This window comes from Megalops cyprinoides, chromosome 19 (assembly GCF_013368585.1).
Source record: "Megalops cyprinoides isolate fMegCyp1 chromosome 19, fMegCyp1.pri, whole genome shotgun sequence".
In the NCBI taxonomy this organism is placed as follows: Eukaryota; Metazoa; Chordata; class Actinopteri; order Elopiformes; family Megalopidae; genus Megalops; species Megalops cyprinoides.
In genome coordinates this window covers 28211082-28229661 of record NC_050601.1, presented here as the reverse complement: position 1 = coordinate 28229661, position 18580 = coordinate 28211082, and positions in this window count along the sequence as shown.

Genomic DNA, 18580 nt, shown 5'->3' with positions numbered 1-18580 from the left:
ACTTCACATGATAAGGGTCATACCTGTCAACATTGGTCTTTGAAAATAAGGGAGATTTAAGGGAGATCTTTTAAATTAAGGGAGTTTTTGAAAATTAGTGTGGCAGAGGGGTAAGAATTTTACAAAAATTACACTTACACGCAACCCTATAGACAATAAACTACCCTACAAATAAACTGATTGTCAGAAAGATATGTTGCCGTTAGCAAAAAAAGTATTTCACTTGATATTAATATCCTGTGTGTGGTGTGTAGGCCTAGGCTACATGCCTGCAGTTTTCTCAGTCCTTTGCTCACATAAACAGATCTATAGGATTCTGTCTGAACCTTTTTGACATTTTGACTGATCTGCCTCTTTCTCTGTTCTGTTTGTTTTCTGTGGGGATGGACATTGTTAAATTAGACCTTATCAATGTGTTGATAGTTTACTATAAGGTAGGTTTGGAGAATGACTATTTATTACTATTATGGACAAATTCTTAACAGTTTTCATATTAATAAACATTGCTGCATAAACAGATACTAAATAACAAGTGTAGTCAATAGTGATGCGCGGATTACTATAAAATATCACGGGTTCGGGCGGGTCAGGTCAAAAAGTGACAAAGCAGCGTTCCGACTAAGTTATAAATAACTGACAGAAACATTGCGTGCAATAGGCTCTGCGTTATAGGCTCTCCGAATTGCGTGCTCCGGGCTAGGCTGTGATTACGAGTCGACTACTATTTTTTTAAAATTCGCCTTTAAGATGTGAAGGATGCACCGTTTGTGTGTGTGTGTGTGTGTGTGTGTGTGTGTGTGTGTGTGTGAGAGAGAGAGAGAGAGAGAGAGAGAGAGAGAGAGAAAGAGAAAGAGAGAGACAGAGTTCATGTCTTTAGTAAAGGGTTACTTGTTTTGCTGCTATTCAACAATTATTTAGTAGCCTAGACCCAGACGCTATTAGGTTAAGATACAATAGGCTATGCATTGCCATCAATGTATTATACTAACGTTTGGGCGAACAGCCAAAAATGAAATGGTGCAACACTGCTCACTTTGCTGTGGCCTACGGTGGCTCGTGCAACCCTACACGAATGTCTGTCCTTTTTGAAACGCGTACTAAATAAGATAACGTTAGCCTCTCTCTTACTCTATGATATGGATGCCATCGCTATAGGCTACAAGCTAAAGTTGCTGTTTGCGGCCGGGTCGGGTCGGGTTCGGGTAGTTGATCAACGCATATTTTTGCACTTGGGCGGTGCGGATTGGCTCTCATAACGGGTTGGGTGGGTGCGGGTATTAAAAAACCCTGATCCGCGCATCACTATTAGTAAACTGTCTGATTTGTACACACTGAGGAGAAATCTTTTTTTTTTCAGTTGTGTTCAGCTTCAAAATTTAATTTTTAAATCTAAAAAATTAACGAGGTCCGGTAGGCTACCTGGTTACGTCCATGTATGGGAGTGTAGCAAGAACACATCACTACAGAGACTGATCGGTCCGGTTATGTAGCCTAGGCCTAACGTCCAGAAAGGTTAAAAGTACGGGAGATTCACGGAAAAATATTAACGGGAGGACAGCGGGAGAGAAGGCTACAATACGGGAGAAACCCGGAAAAAACGGGAGGGTTGACAGGTCTGAAAGGTTCAGTATGGTTATTCGCATGGAATAGTAGCTATACGGACAATTGCATCTGTAGCATTTAAGGCTAGCGTTAGGTGCTAACCAGGGTTATTATCGTATACTGAAACTAAGACGAAAAGTAATGGTTTTTTGACATTTTCGTAAACTGAAATAAAATAATTTACCCGAAGAAAATGTAAAACTAAAACTAAACGAAACTAATAATGATTGCTAAAAAACTAAGTTTAGTCTTGAAATGTTGAAATCTTCAATGATAAGCAGATTGTTTTTCACGCTGCACTAATCTTAGACAATTTTTTCTCCTTAACTAAAATTACTAAAACTAAAACTGAAACTATAATAAACTAAAACGAAATAGAAATGAGTCCATGAAATAAAAACTAAACTGAAACCAATGAAAACACTGGTGAAACTAACTAAAACTAAACGGAAATTCAGACTGAATACAAACATTATCAAAATAAAAACGAATTTGAAAATATAAAACTATTATAACCTTGGTGCTAACACTTTATGAACAATTGCCGATTCTCATGTTTGGTCATTGTAGAAAGTATATTCATTCAAAAGATACTTCACTCACCATGGCGTATCTGTTATGCACTTTTTGCGGCCACCTTTTTTGTGGCGCTTTCCTGTTAGCCCAGTACACTTCGATCCATCCGTCTTCACTCGAGAGGTCCGGCCGTGTTAATATCTGGACAAGCTGCTTTCTGTACTGAGGTGTCACAGTGTCAGTACTTTCGACATGAATTGAATTGTCCCTGAAATAAAACATTGCGAACTTAAACGGTGCCATTTTCAACTCCACGTTTCCCTGAACCGCTCCCAATTTTCTATTACACTTAGGCTGGTGGTGACTAATGAGCGGCAGCACTGAGTAAGCTATTTCAAGGTTGATGGGAAAAATGTCCACCACTTGCAAAATCTCTTAAAACACGCCAAACTTCGACAACTTAGACAATTTTAATAGTCTGTAAGACTGTATAAACTGTAAGTTCTTGCAAAAAAATAAAATAAATTTAAAAATAAAAACAAAAAAAACTTAAGTAAAACATATTTGTCAAGTACACGTCTACGCACACATGCGCACATATTCTACTGTAATTGGCTCTCTATGTGTTTTAAACGTGATTGGTTTAAATCAAACGATGACGTTTAAGATACTGTCCACGGTTGACTAGCTGCTTTTCGTACGTTTTTACCATTGGTTTTCAAGAAAATACACCGTTCCGCAGCAGACATGGTACCTAAAAGACAATACAAAGAATATCTACTGGAGTCCAGCCAACCTTCAAAGGCTACCAAATACAGACGGATAGCAAAAGGAAAAGAGCTATTTCATCTTTCATATTTCTTCTACTATTAACAACAACAGTAATTATGAAAACAAGAGTTTTATTATGTAATAATAATAATAATAATAATACGAGTAATTAACTGTGACCAAAAGAAAATGTTTTGTTCATTGCAGAATACTTCAGGCTGTAGGGGAAATTACAAGACCTGAACTGTGCATCAACTGTGCGACAAATAAAAAAGGTTAAAGATCTTAATAGAGGTACGTTATGTTTCCATTCGCAACAATATGAATTATGGATGTTTTAATCTACAAGTTGACATTATAACTGCATTCCTTAGATTCCACTTTCATTTAATGGAGAACAAAATTCTTCTCTGGAGGGATACTCAAGATTCATACACACAAGTAACATACAGGTAAAATCAAAAGGATAACATTATATAGCAGTTATCAGTCTCTATCTGTGTGCTGTTTCAATTCTTAAATACAAAATACTTCCCTGTTGTGTGTCAGTGCACTGATAAGGACTGTTCTAGCCCCTAAAAGCAGTGTGTCTTGTCTTAAAATGTGACATAAACATGCAAAATTGTTGTTACTGTTTCACTTGACAATATCCATATATTGTATCTTCATTGCACATATCATGCAGATGCGGTTTAACTAACTGAAATTATTAAATTGCATTTAATTTGGCTTTTTTAACACTGATCAGCAGAAATATACCATTCAAAGTGAAAACATATCTCAACAAAATTATCTAAATTAATTCAAAACACCCCCTCCCAGTCAGTATGTGGTAGATACACCTTTGGCAGCATTTAAAGCCTTGAGTCTCTGGATAGGTTTCATCAATGCACGTCTCGACACAATTTTCCACATTATTCATTGCAAAACTACTCAAACTCTGCCAGGTTGCATGGGGATTGTGAATCAACCACATTTTTCAAGTTCATCCACAAATTCTTGGTTGGACTGAGATCTGTTCTTTTGTTATGCCAAGCCAAGACATTATTTGTGTTTTTAAGTCATTGGTGTGTAGTTTTGGCTTTATGCTTGGGCTCATTGACTTGCTGGAAAAAAAATCTTCCCTGAAAATGTCTTGTATACATCCCCTTACTTGTGCTTTTCAATGGCCTTTTCTCTGAGTTGCTAAGTTCCTTTGTTTTCATGGTGTAGTTTTTAGCAAGGGGTTGAATAATTTGTATAGGCACTGAATATACTGAACACGAAGTGTCTGCTACAACAGTTGGCCAGCAAGAGACGCCAAACCAAAAGGTTGTTAGCATTTAATATTGTATGTTTTCCCTTTGATTACACAAGCAATCTTTTTTCTGCAGATGAATTGTCTACAATTATTATTATTAAATAATGTCTTCACAGGTAGACCCTTTGTTATCGGATGGAGATGATCCTGTGTATCCTGGAGCACCCCTGACAAAGGGACAAAGTTTATTCTTGCTGATGTCTTATGTACTAAGGCACAATCTGACAGCTGTGTCACTGGAACATCTACTAAATATTTTTTATGAGCATTTCCCAGGCATGGTACCAGTAACCACATATCTTTTTTGCAAAGCTTATGGACAATATGGAAATTATGAACCCCATTTTTACTATCCAGCATGTGGAAACTACTTAGGGAGAAATAATACAAGTGAGCTACAGTGTGGTGCTTGTTATACAGTAACTGATTCAGAGAGCTGTCTTAAAAGTGGCTGTTTCTTTCTAATGCTTAGTTTGGCTTCACAAATCAAAATGTTGCTTGAACAAAAACAAACAAGTTTTAAAAAAGATTGCCTGTCTGCAGATGCCATTTCAGATATACAGCGTGGAAAAGAGTACCATAAACTAAAAAAATCTGGTGAATTGGGTGAGGATGACATATCTTTAATTTGGAACTGTGATGGAATTCCAGTGTTCAGGAGCTCAAAGTATCAAATCTGGCCCATACAGTGCCAGGTTATAGAACTCGAACCTAAAGAACGCAAGGCAAATATCTGTCTTCCATGGCTCTGGTTTGGGGAGAAGAAGCCAAACATCTTAATATTTTTGAAGCCATTTGTAGATGAGCTGTTAGTTCTAGGAAAAGATGGCATTAAATGGAAAGACTCAGCAAGAGCATGTCTCCAAGGTGTATGCTCTTATATGCAGTTCAGATTCAGTTGCTTGCCTACTTCTAAGAAAAACCAAACAGTTTAATGGGATTTATGGATGTGATTTCTGTTACCATGTTGGAGGTGGTCCTTACACAAACAAAGCCCCAAAGTCACATCTCAGAACTGAAGCTTTGATCATGCAATGGCTGCAACACCTGAGAATCCTGTAATGGGAGTAAAAGGACCTTCACCATTAATGAAACTCAAGAAATTTCAAATGATAAATGGATGTGTTCCAGAGAATCAGCACTGTGTCTGCCTTGGTGTGACAAGACAACTAGCCAAACTGTGGTTTGACTCAAGACACCATGACAAAGTACATAGGAACAAGAGATCAGACCACATTGACAAAGAGCTTATTGCAATCCAACCCCCAGTTGAGATAACTAGAGTACCACGATCTGTGGCAGACAGAAAATATTGGTAAGCATTGGAGTGGAGGTCATTCCTCTTATTCTATGCTCTGCCTATATTGAATGGGGTTTTACTGAAGAAATTCTGGAACCACCTTTTTCTGTTAGTGTTTACTATGCACATTCTTTTGGGAGAAAAGGTGAAATGCTGTGATATTGAAGTAGCGTAAAGAGCTCTCAAAAAGTTCACTATGCAGCTTGAGAAGTTATATGGAGCAGCAAATATGACATTCAATGTTCATCTTCTGACACACATTGCGACAAGTGTTAGGAAATGGGGTCTCTGTGGGCCACATCAACCTTTTCCTTTGAATCAATCACTCTGTTACATTACTTCCATGGAACCACACATGTTCCTGAGCAAATAGTTAAAAGATTTCTTTGCTGGAGGAGTCTAACACAAAAAGCAGAAAAGATAATGGCAGATGCTAATGATGGGGTTAAAAACATTTTTTATGATCTCCTAAACAGCAATTTATCAACTTCTAATTCAACCAGCCTAAATGAAAATGTCAGGATTTTTGGCAATCCCTGTCATGGCAAACTGTCAGCGTTACAAACACTTGCTGGGTGTTACAGTTAGACACTGTGTATGTTATCATCGTTTCTTCATAAAAGGCATACTCTATTATGACGGAGTGCTGTCACTACATTTACATTTATTCATTTAGCAGACACTTTTATCCAAAGCGACTTACATAGGTTACAATTCTTTACAATGTTATCCATTTATACAGCTGGATATTTACTGAGGCAATTGTGGGTTAAGTACCTTGCCCAAGGGTACAGCAGCAGTGTCCCAGCAGGGATCGAACCGGCAACCTTTTGGTTACGAGTCCTGCTCCTTAACCACTATGCTACACTGCCGCCCTCACTACAGTTGAATATGCATACCAATGAGCCTGGCTCTTTGGCGTTGCGGTCAAAGTCGCATGTTTGGTACCCCATAGACCTGGGTTCGAGACCAGGTGGGGTGACTGCTCTCGCCCTTTGCTACAAATGTCAGAATGGGATGGCTGGCCATGAGGCCATCAGAGGTGTGCCCAGTGTGTGAGCTGTACAGGGGACCCCCAGGTTTAGTTGACCCCGGTGTGTGAGAAACACCAGTGAGTGGGGCACCCTGGGATGGGAGAAATACGGTGGGGGATGTGTGAGGGATGCTTTGGTGCGTGAAGCACATAGGTGCACTTCCTGAAGGGGAGGGCAGTGTGACGGAGTGCCGTCGCTACGGTTGAGTATGTGCTCTGACTGCCATACCAACAAGCTGGGTGGGGTGACTGCTCTCACCCTTTGCTACAAATGTAATGTCATGGATAGCATAGGCTGATGGGCGTTTCCCAGGTAAATGATGGCTCCGCCACACTAGCACATTAGTGCAATGATGTTTATTTACAGTGCCCCCTTCCACCAATTCCAAGAGATGATAGTTATTTACAGTACTATTTACAACATTTCCGGACTTAGACAAAACAAAAAAAAAATACTGCTTACAAGACAAAACAATACGGTGCACGACAGTCTGATACCATCCCTACACTGGCATCAGGGCTCCTACTCAGCTCCTATTCCCCAGTCTCTCCCCCAATGTTACAGGAGGGGCCCTTATCTACCCATTGCTCCTTCTCCTAAACCAGCGTTTCCCAAACCTCTCCTGGAGGACCCCTTGTCCTGCATGTTTTAGATCTCTCCCTGCTCCAACACAAAAATAAAAATAAAATACATTTCAAGATTGTCCTGTTATATACTGTAATAGCAGGTTTAGAAATGCTGGTGACCATAATGTGTTCTAAAAAACCACTTAGTGTATTGAAAAGTGCTCTATGTTATTGTTGTTAGTGTTCATGTTTATTCCAAATTCAGTTATGTGAAAAGAAACACAAGTATTTCATAAAAACATTGGTGACTTTGAACAAAGTTTTTAAAATAATCCTAAAGTACACAAACTAACTAAACATTAATTACATTTTCAATTTTTATTTTAAAATGCATCAGTAATTTTTTTAAAATAATTTAATGTACATATAAATAATAGCACTATAGTATTTTATTAGTAAAATGCAGTATTTTAAAATGTTAAACAGAAAAGGTCAGTTAAGGAAATTAACTTTTGTTTACTCTTGTATCTTGTATATATTTTTTAAACTGATCAAAGTACACTTCAAAAGAAAGGACTAAATGCTCACTAATTTGTATTGGTTTATAGTGTACTTTGGTACTTTGGAAACAATAATGCGCTAGAAATGTACTTGCTGATATTAAAATACATTTTTTAGTACATTAAAATATACTTTTTTTACCTAGGAAGGGCAGAATAGGCGTAAATGGTGTTTACATAAGAAACGCCAAGATTTTGGGGTTGCTCCGCCCGAAGCGCGTAACTGCCTTCATGGCGCGCAAATCATAGACTTAAGTCAAGGGGAGAATACGCTTAGGCTGAAAAGTGCGTAGCTGCGCGCTTTTTTTTTTTTTTTTTTTACTTTTTTTTGACGCGCATGGGAGAATACGCCCCTGAATGGATAGTTTATCTATTGCATAGTTATCGTTGGAGCAGAGTGTTACTTATGGCGTCAGATTTATGTCAAAAGTCGCGAGCGCAGGAAACATTCTCGCAAGCGTATAAAACATTCTGGCGCACAAAGCGGCCACCGCGCGCGAAAGAATTTCTGCTTTGCGAGCGCTGTAAGGCATACGCGCTCGCGCGAAACGACCTGAGTTTTGACAATTTGGGGGCGGAAACCAAAGGAGTCACTGGCCCTCTTATGATTGGTCACTTTCAACGCAATCACATCCACACGACCTCCTTGAACCTTGATTGACAGCTTCCGTGAACCGAACGACAGGCAGACAGTGTTTGGCCAGAGGCTTGTTATTTCAAACAACTGAGTCCTGACAACAAGTTCGGAGTTGAAGACACAGTGGACGGAACAATGGCGATAACACCTGAAGATTTACATGTAAGTGATACTGCTAGCTGGCTTTGTCTAACAACCCAGCAATTTACTTACGTTACGTCTAACGTCTATTTCATGCAATCGGCTGAATGATAGGGGAAGCATAGCTAACGTTAATTAGCTAACGTTAGCTATTTACTTGTTCCAGCCAATTTTCAGAGTAAGTAAATCGCTGGATTGTTAGACGAAGCCTTCTATTAGTATCACTTACATATAAAACTTCAGGTATCGCCGCCATTGTTCCGTCCACTGTGTCTTCAACTTAGAACTTGTCAGAACTTGCAATTTCAGACGTGGGCTGATGACACCTCTTCAGACTCTACCTGGACTGACACCCTTGCCATTTGACCTTGTAAATCTAAGATTCCTGGCTCGTACTTGTAGCAAGTTACGTTGTATTTGTAGCACGTTTTGCCTAGGTAGTATAGCAGCACTTTATTGTCCCAGTGACTGTATTTGATATGTAACCTCAGATCAGATTAGTTCTGTCTCGCTACACTGACATTCAGCTTCAGCACTATCTGCACTGTATGACCTGTACACATCGTGCCTGTTGTTTGCCCACTATTTGCACTTTTGTACGTCGCTTTGGATAAAAGCGTCTGCTAAATGAATAAATGTAAATGTAAAATAACAAGACTCTGGCCAAACAGTGTCTGTCTGTCGTTCAATTAACGGAAGCTGTCAATCAAGGTTCAAGGGGGTCGTGTGGGTGTGATTGCGTTGAAAGTGACCAATCATAAGAGGGCCAGTGACTCCTTTGGTTTCCGCCCCCAAATTGTCAAACTCGGGTCGATTCGCGCGAGCAGAGTTAACCCGCGCGAGCGCGTATGCCCTCCAGCGCTCGCCAAGTAGAAATTCTCTCGCGCGTGGTGGCTGCTTTGTGCGCGAGAATGTTTTCTGCGCTCGCGACTTTTGACATAAATATGACGCCATAGTTGCTAGCTTACTTTGGACGATAGTAACGCTCGCTAATTTAATAAATAACTAGAGTTAACGTCAGTTACTCCCACCTGAAAATCATTCGGCAAAGTTGGAAAGACTTCTCAGGTGTTTGGGGAATAACCTACAACATAATTTTGAGAAATACTCTTTTTCTTTTAAGTGTGCTGTGCAAACCATCCATTGTCTGCCTCAAGAAACTAGGCATACATTTTTATTGACATCTTAGTCTAGTTAGCCAACGTTAGCCCTGCTTGTAATAGTCAATTAAAATGCTTTTCCTTTTCCATCCACTTTTGTAATTAATAGTTGTAAGCCTTTGCATTTTCATTTTTGATTTATATGTATAGCAAACCGCATGCATCATGTGAGTCATTGAATACATGTTTTGTGCATGAATGCTAGGTGTAATTACTCTTGCTGTTTGTGTTTAGAATGTTATAGGCTATAATGTGGCTTAGGTGCTATTATTGGCTGGGTTTCGCCATCAGAAGTTTTTTTTTTAACATAATGTAACACCCAATGGTCACATATACTCCTCTTATCTCTTCAGATGCACTTGAAATAAATAAATAATAAATCCCACCCCTAGTTTTTTTGCAATACTTTTATTTATATTATATTTATAAATCTTTTTATGTCTACACTGGTTTCATTAATATCATATTTTGTACAATGCCATATTTATATTGTATTTATAATTTGTTTTATGTCACTTGTTTCTTTAATACTGTTTTTTTCCCCCAAAATAAAGAAAATCTCAAAGACATAAAGCTATGCAGTTTCTGTATGAGTGTATGAACACAATGACTGGTGGTGGAATTGGCTGCAATGCAAGGGGCACCAGCTAAAATCTTGCCTAGGGCACCAAATTGGTCAGGGCCGGCTCTGGTTACCATCTACATAAGACAAAGTATTTTGGTAGGAAAACCCGCATTTTTAATTTAACCAAGTATCCTGTATCATAAATGCATGTCTGGCATTTGTAAGAAACCAAACTGCTAGAAAATCTTATCTTGCCATAGGTCTTACATTTTCATTTTCACCTTGACCGCCAATGGCCTTTATGTTGTTTTTGCATCCTTTGTTCTGCCATATGCGGCCTCTGGATATGGCTACTGAGTTCTCAATATAGAAGTGAAGAAATGTGTTGAGATTCATTTCTTTCTTTAAGCAAGCCAGTCTCATTTCTACTAGTAGTACAAGTACATTTATCTTAGTCAGGATTACTTATTTTAAGCACAATATGCTATTTTTCTCTGTAAATTCAAGGGTATATAGCCTTATTTCAAGATGACTGCAATGACATTGGATGCTAAATTTAAGCATATTTTCCTACATATTGGAAAAAAATCTTAAATCTTTTCTTTGTATCTAGACAAATGTATTGTTTTTAGTGTAGCTGTACTGGTTTTAAGATATATTTCCTAAGCATATAGCCTTATTTCAAGATGATGGCACTAGGATTTGTTAAATTTAAGCACATTTTCCTACATATTGAGAAAATAATTCTTAAATCTTTTCTTTGTATCCAGACAAATGTACTTGTTTTTAGTCTGGAGTTTTAAGATATCTGTGGGTTCTTTGAGACTAGATATTTTTATTTGTTTTAAAAATCTTGGCAAGTGAAATTTTCCTGTTCTGTTGGCAGATAATTTTGCTTATTTTCAGTAATATTTCCCCCATTTTATTTATTTTTTTTGCACAGTTGTGGAACAGAGACATTTCAGATCCTGAAAATGAGACTGCTCTTGAATCTTGTCAACAGCATACCCAAGAATGAATTCTCAGACGGTGCTCTTTGAAGGCCTAGAAAACACCATCAATTATGTCCTATGTCATGTTAACTAAACAGAGAAAACCCTGAAGCATTTCCTATTGGATTTATTCCATTCGCTCAGCCAAGGAATGCCGAGAAGGCTTTTTGTGTCAGTATATAGCTGTTGGGACAGCTTCAGGCTTTCTGCCCTACAGGAGCTAGAGTCCAAAATATACAGAAGTAAAGATGTAAAACGGACTAAAAATATATGCCAACTTTTAATTACAAACCTAAATACTTGACACTACATATTGATACTACAGTGAAAAAGTCATTGTGATGTGCTTTATGCCTGATGAGTCAAAGGTTGACTGAGACTGGTGTGACAAGCAGTCCCTGCCCCTGGCAGAACAAAGCCAATCTGTTCCACCACTGTGGGCAAATGTGGACATGAGTGATCAGAAAGCGTTCAGCATGAATACCTTAGCCCCCCAAGCTATTTTGGACTCCCTGGTTATCCTATTCCTATTGTTAGCTTTATCCCCTCTCTCCCTCCCCCCTCTGCCCCTCTTTCCATCCCAGCAACAAGCGACTCTGCCCCCCACTGATTAGTATTTACCTGCACAAACAGACAAGGTGCCTGGATCATCACTCCATTGTAAAACCCATGACATCCCTGTCCTGGCTACCATGAGGTGGAAGGTCCCCCCGCCCATGTACTGCCCGAGCCAACCACACCTTTCCTCTGGCCATCAAACTTGCCTGATGCAATAAACTCACATATATCTCAAGCCAATGTTCCACAAAGACTTCACTCAGCAATTTGTGACAGTTTTAATTGTAATAATACACAAATACAATAACAAATACATTTTGATGTGAATTGATTGATTATTGTTCAGGACAAGAGTGGACAATGCAAAAAGTGTGGTGTCTATAAGAGAAAGATCTCAATCTGGATGTTTGAGAAAGTGTTTTTCCATGAACCAAGTTGCCATGGTGATATAAAAAGCATGTAACATCTTGAAGATGAAATTGAAGATGAAGAATTGAAGATGAAGATGAAAGCAAGAAGTCAGTCACTGTTTTAATCAGTAATGTGACTGTTTTATTCCATTCCTGGCATCTGCAGCATGTTGTGAGTGTACTTAATGAAATCTTCTGTATCTATGATCTGTGCATTTTCTTCTTTTAATAAATAACAGTGAGTAAATATTAAAGTTTTCAAGAAGACAGAAAAATCGTGGAACTTATTATAAGCTCTTGATGCCCTTGTTGGCTCTTGGTGAATTGATGTTCTCGCAGGCTAACTAATAAACTGTTACACAAAGAACTTCAGTCTGGAGCGTGGTCGAAGATGAGGTAGAAACAGGTTTTATTGATGGTCTTCAATACAGCAAGACTTCATACATGAAGGTCGGCTTCAGGTACTACACGCACTAAGTCTCACTTAGAGTCTTAAGCCTTGCACACTCGTCCTCACGCTCAGTCTGTCTCTAGTGCGGCTAGGTAATTCTCGCACCCACACCTAGATATATGTACACGACTCTGGTCCGTGCCACGTTGTTGTTGCGTTGCTTCTGTACTAAACAAAGAACAAAGAACATCTTATACCATCCCTGAGCTGTCCAGAGTGGTTAATTATAACTGTCCTTGCATCGCCTAGAGTCTGGCGCCTAATTGGAAAAACATTGCTTCTGAAGGTATCTCTAGATTGATAAGGAGTACACTCTGACCCAACTCCTCTTTGTCACAGACACTGACAAGGGAGGCAGAGTGGGAGAAAGTTCAGCCGGGTAGAGAACCCCTATATCACCTAAGAACAAAACCTTTATTATAAAAGAAGCTTCTAGGAACTGAGGTACCTTGGTTGTGCTGATCATCCCAAATGGTTAAACATGTCATGACTAACCTAATACTGAACTACAGCTACATGAGTGATTTCTACAGCTATATGAGTGCTCGAAATCATAGGCCTCACCGTTGGGACGGCCTTGTGCCACGTACACACTTTCAGTGTGCCTTGTGTGCATGATTAGTTCAACATAGCAGCATCTCTTGGAAAGTAGGCCACAGGTCACAACTCCGTGAGCGGCCTAAAAACTACACAGTCACATTATACACTGTGCATACTAATTCTACCAAACTAATCAGTCTACCAATATAATGAGCACTAAATAATCACCACTATTCTTCAGTCCCCCGTCTGATCATTCCCAAACTCATCAATGATCACAAAAAAGGAAAGTGATTATATGTGATAGATAAAGTGATTATATATATAAGCGAAGCGAATCTTATACTCTCAAGAGCATAGGCATCTTGCGTTTCTAGCATTAATAAAAGGAAAGGAAAGCTAATAGAAAAACGAAGTCTCAGTCAAGTTCAACGTCGTTGTCATCTGGGCCACACGTGCAGGTGTCATAGCTCTGCTGACCAAGCAGGTTACACCCTTAAAAAACAAACATATGCCCAAAATCAAAACAATAAAAGGTGTCACAATCTGAATGATCTGGGGTAACAATTCTCCCGCCCAAGATCCTAACCATGTCTCCCAGCTCCACTTCTGAGATGCTTTTAAGTGGGCCACTTGCTCGTAAATGTCTTGTACATATGTGGTGACATTAACAAACGCATCTGGTACATACGTGCAACATTCTTGTTTCAAAACTGCACATGTTCCGCCTTTATCTGCCAGAATAATGTCTAAGGCTATGCGGTTTTGCAACGTCATTTGACGCACTGAATGTAGCTCCTGATTTATCAGTGTCAATGCTCCTGCTGTATCATTAGCAATTTTGTCTAAGGCAAAAGCCATCTGCCTAATCTCATCTAATGCGACAGTAATACCATAAGTTGGAACTAATGAAGCAAAGAAACGTTGAGTTGGGGTAGCAACAGTTTCTGTGCTGTGGAACACGTCCCTCTTACCTCTATGCTTGATGTTAACCATACGCATAGCTGGTACTACATATGCCGTATAGCACGATCCTGACCATTCAGCAGGCAAATATGAATAAGCATGCTTCCCACAAACATACATTGTCCCATTTGGAGCGGCTTTGTCTTCAGCTCCTAAATTTGGCATTAAAACGAACAAGGATATTACAGCAAAATGTCCATGCCAATGCATCGCTTCCCATGGTCTTAAAGTAGAAAGACTATAGTTACATGAACTTCGTCCCAAAAACATACCCGTACCATTGTTTTCCCAACATAACATACCCTCAGGCGCATAACTCAATTTCACTCGCTCTGGGGGGCTTGATGGAATTGGTCGTGTATAGAAGGTCACGTTTCCCTCAAAGAAGGGGCTTTGTGTGTCATTATATGCTGTAGCATAGTCGGCTAATGTGAATGGAACTGATACGTATGGATATGTGTTAGAAGATGTTGGCAATAACCCACACACCCAACATGAATCTTGTCCCTTTGCCCTAGCATAGCTGTGTGCCATGGCTAGAAATGTGTTATCCCTGTGCGTATCATGATGACTGTCATAATGTGCTTGAACTTTCAAAAACAACACAAACACCACAACAAACCACATATTCATCATAGATGTTATCACACAGAATGTCAATATATCAGTTCATAGATGATCTTGAACGATGTTCCCAAGGATTCTGTCGTCGTCCCTCAGGCACTCTCGATGACAAACGAGGCGATGTCGCAGCTCAGGAGGAGGGTCACTCGATCCACAGGTTGATCCAGGCCAGCTCCTGTAACCTCTGACTGCCCAGGACTCAGAACCCTGAAAGATACACAAACACACAAACACACAGGAAAACGACCAACACATCATAGCCGTAATGACATTTTAAGCGTCCTAACTAACTGTCAATTCCAGTAATTCCACTACTTTCCCCCGTCTGGCCCTCCAGCAGGGTCGTAACACAATGAGAAGTATTAACATGAAACAGCATGAAACATGTCATTTCATGTTTTCTTCGTCTTTAGGTAACCCCTGGAACATACTGCCTCCAGTTCTACCCTCCGACTCTTCCCATAGCGCTGCTGTTGTACTCTCCCTATTCTTTTGGGGGCTCAGCTAATTTACAATGACTTGCATGAATCCATTTCTGCTTCCCCTGCACCTTGACTGCAGCGTCTGTCACCAATAACACCTGATAGGGTCCCTCCCATTTCGCTTCCAATGGTAACCTTTGGGGCTTGTGAACCATGACCCATTGACCAGGTACTAAAGAATGTCCCCCGTCAGGTGGCTGTTTCCACGCCTCCACCACCTGCTGGGCAGCTGTTCGAACTGCTTCAGTCAATTCAGTGCAATAAGAAATCAAGGCATCTGATGTCAAGTGTATGTCAGCCTTGCGCATGTCAATTGTTCCTGGTAAAGACATAGGCCTTCCAGTGATGATCTCAAAGGGGCTCAGTCCCGTTTCCTTGTTGTGTGTCGCTCTCATGCTACACAGAACCGCAGGTAGGGCCTCGAGCCATGAAATTCCATCCTGATGTTTTTTCGCCAGCCTCTCTTTCAGCGTCCTGTTCATTCGCTCCACTTGTCCAGAGGATTGTGGATGATGCGGACAATGAAGAGACCACTGGATCTCCAGCATTCGACAAACCTCCGCACAAACAGCTCCTGTAAAGTGCGTTCCTTGGTCTGAATCGATCTGATCCGGCAATCCCCATCGAGGGATTATGTCTTTCACCAATGTTTTCGCCGTGTGTGTTGCAGTGCCTCTCCTAGTGGGGTACGCTTCCACCCACCTGGAAAATTTATCCACAATCACCAGTACATCTCGATAGCCCTTGCAAGGTGGTAGTGAAATGTAATCCACCTGTAGATGTCGAAACGGTCCCGGTGGTGCCAATGTCCTTTTGGCAGGCACTTTGATTCTCCTGTCGTCGTTGTTCTTCTGACAGGTGACACACCCTAGCACCGTTTGTCTCGCAACACTTGCAAAGTTTGAATTCCACCATGTTTGTGAGAATCGATATCTCATCTTATCTACTCCCACATGTCCTAGGGAGTGAATCTGAGTCGCCAGATATGGTAAGAGACTGGATGGAGCCACTATCTTCGTGCCATGTCGCCACAGGCAGTCATCATGGAGTTTCGCTCCGTGCTCAATCCATCCCCATTTTTCTTCCCTACTGGCATTCTGTTGCATTTCCTTGACATCCGTCAATCGTTCACTGTTCTGACACACTGCCAGGTGTGATCTAGGAGTGTCAGCTTCAGTGTCTTCATCTTGGTCTTCACTTTGTTCTCCCCCCTCCATCCATGCAGCCCTTTTCGCAGCTTCGTCAGCTAAGGCATTGCCTTTCGCTTCCATGGTACTCTGTCTCGTGTGCGCTTTGACCTTCAACACTGCCACTTCTTTTGGCAGCTGGATTGCATCCATGAGCTCCTTAACCAATTGACCATTTTTGACCGGTGTTCCTTTAGCTGTCATGTATCCTCTTTGTCTCCACAACAGGCCAAAGTCATGTGCAATCCCAAAAGCATATCTTGAATCAGTGTATATGTTTGCTGTTTTGTCCTTTGCTATTTTGCACGCTTCTATCAAGGCCTTCAATTCTGCTTGTTGTGCTGACGTTCCAGGTGCCATTGAGCTCCGACAGCTCCTCTTCTAGCCTCTTGCATTTCACATTCTTTTCTCTTATCTCCTCAGCCAACGCCCTGACATTTTCTTTCTCGTGACTCAATTGCCTCTCAGACTCCGAAATTACTTGCTTTTCGTATCTTTTCCGCAATTGACCCAACACCACCAAAGTTAATGGCACTCTTTCTTTTTCAGGCACACGTTGCGACTTTCCCCAAGCTTTCTTAACATCATCAATTGGCCACACACCACCAGATTCAAGCTCAATCCCATACTTTTGCTCAATCTCTTTTTCAACTTGTTCCAATTTAAAAGTGGACCGCAAATACGCCGTACTCATTGCCACCATTGTCTCAAAATCAACATCGGGCGCAGCTCTCCCACCCTTCTCAGTAGTAGGAATCTGCTCCGTTTTGTCAGCACCAGGTTCAGAGTTTCCCTGAGCACCCGCCATTATCATTAATCTCAGGCTGTTGTCACACCAGTGCTAGTTCTCTCACTAGGAAAACTCAGATGTCTTTTACACACTACTCTCCTCCTCCCGGAGAGTTTCACTCCGTCGGTTGTTTGAATAGAGCTCTTTATCCAAACACCGTAAACCACAAGATATATACACACACACTCACTCGCTCACTGTCGACAGTACAAAAACACATAAAACAAATAAAACACATCAACGTCTAGACAGCTCTTCCGTTCCCTGACGGGCTTCTACAGATCTATTTCAAACTGTAGGAATATCGCGATCTTCCGTGACAAGGCACGTGCATCCACGAATTCAAGCGTACACATACAAATGCCAATTTTCCACCAGTGTACCCTTACTCGTAGGATATCCGCTATAGCGCTCTCCCAAAGGAGCTATGCATTTAACCGGTCACTACAGACTCTTTTTCTCTGCAGTCAAGGTGCACCACACACTTTGCAGTTTGCAAATTTTCTTTCACCCTCGTGTACACATCAAACATACAATGATTACAGCTCCCTCATTGTAGGCACGTATCTTCACAGTTCTTTGTCTAACTGTTAGCCTTTACTTATAGTGTTACATGTACTCTGTAAATGTCTCGGTTCTTTCTGGAACCCAGCAAGGTAAGGAAAGGGGCTCACCAATTGTTAGAGAAGATCAACAGATGTTGAAAGCGCGCAAGTGTCTTCTCTTCACTTTCTGGCAGGATCTCTCCTTTTCCTCGTGGATCCGAGTCACGGCACCAAGTTGTTGGCTCTTGGTGAATTGATGTTCTCGCAGGCTAACTAATAAACTGTTACACAAAGAACTTCAGTCTGGAGCGTGGTCGAAGATGAGGTAGAAACAGGTTTTATTGATGGTCTTCAATACAGCAAGACTTCATACATGAAGGTCGGCTTCAGGTACTACACGCACTAAGTCTCACTTAGAGTCTTAAGCCTTGCACACTCGTCCTCACGCTCAGTCTGTCTCTAGTGCGGCTAGGTAATTCTCGCACCCACACCTAGATATATGTACACGACTCTGGTCCGTGCCACGTTGTTGTTGCGTTGCTTCTGTACTAAACAAAGAACAAAGAACATCTTATACCATCCCTGAGCTGTCCAGAGTGGTTAATTATAACTGTCCTTGCATCGCCTAGAGTCTGGCGCCTAATTGGAAAAACATTGCTTCTGAAGGTATCTCTAGATTGATAAGGAGTACACTCTGACCCAACTCCTCTTTGTCACAGACACTGACAAGGGAGGCAGAGTGGGAGAAAGTTCAGCCGGGTAGAGAACCCCTATATCACCTAAGAACAAAACCTTTATTATAAAAGAAGCTTCTAGGAACTGAGGTACCTTGGTTGTGCTGATCATCCCAAATGGTTAAACATGTCATGACTAACCTAATACT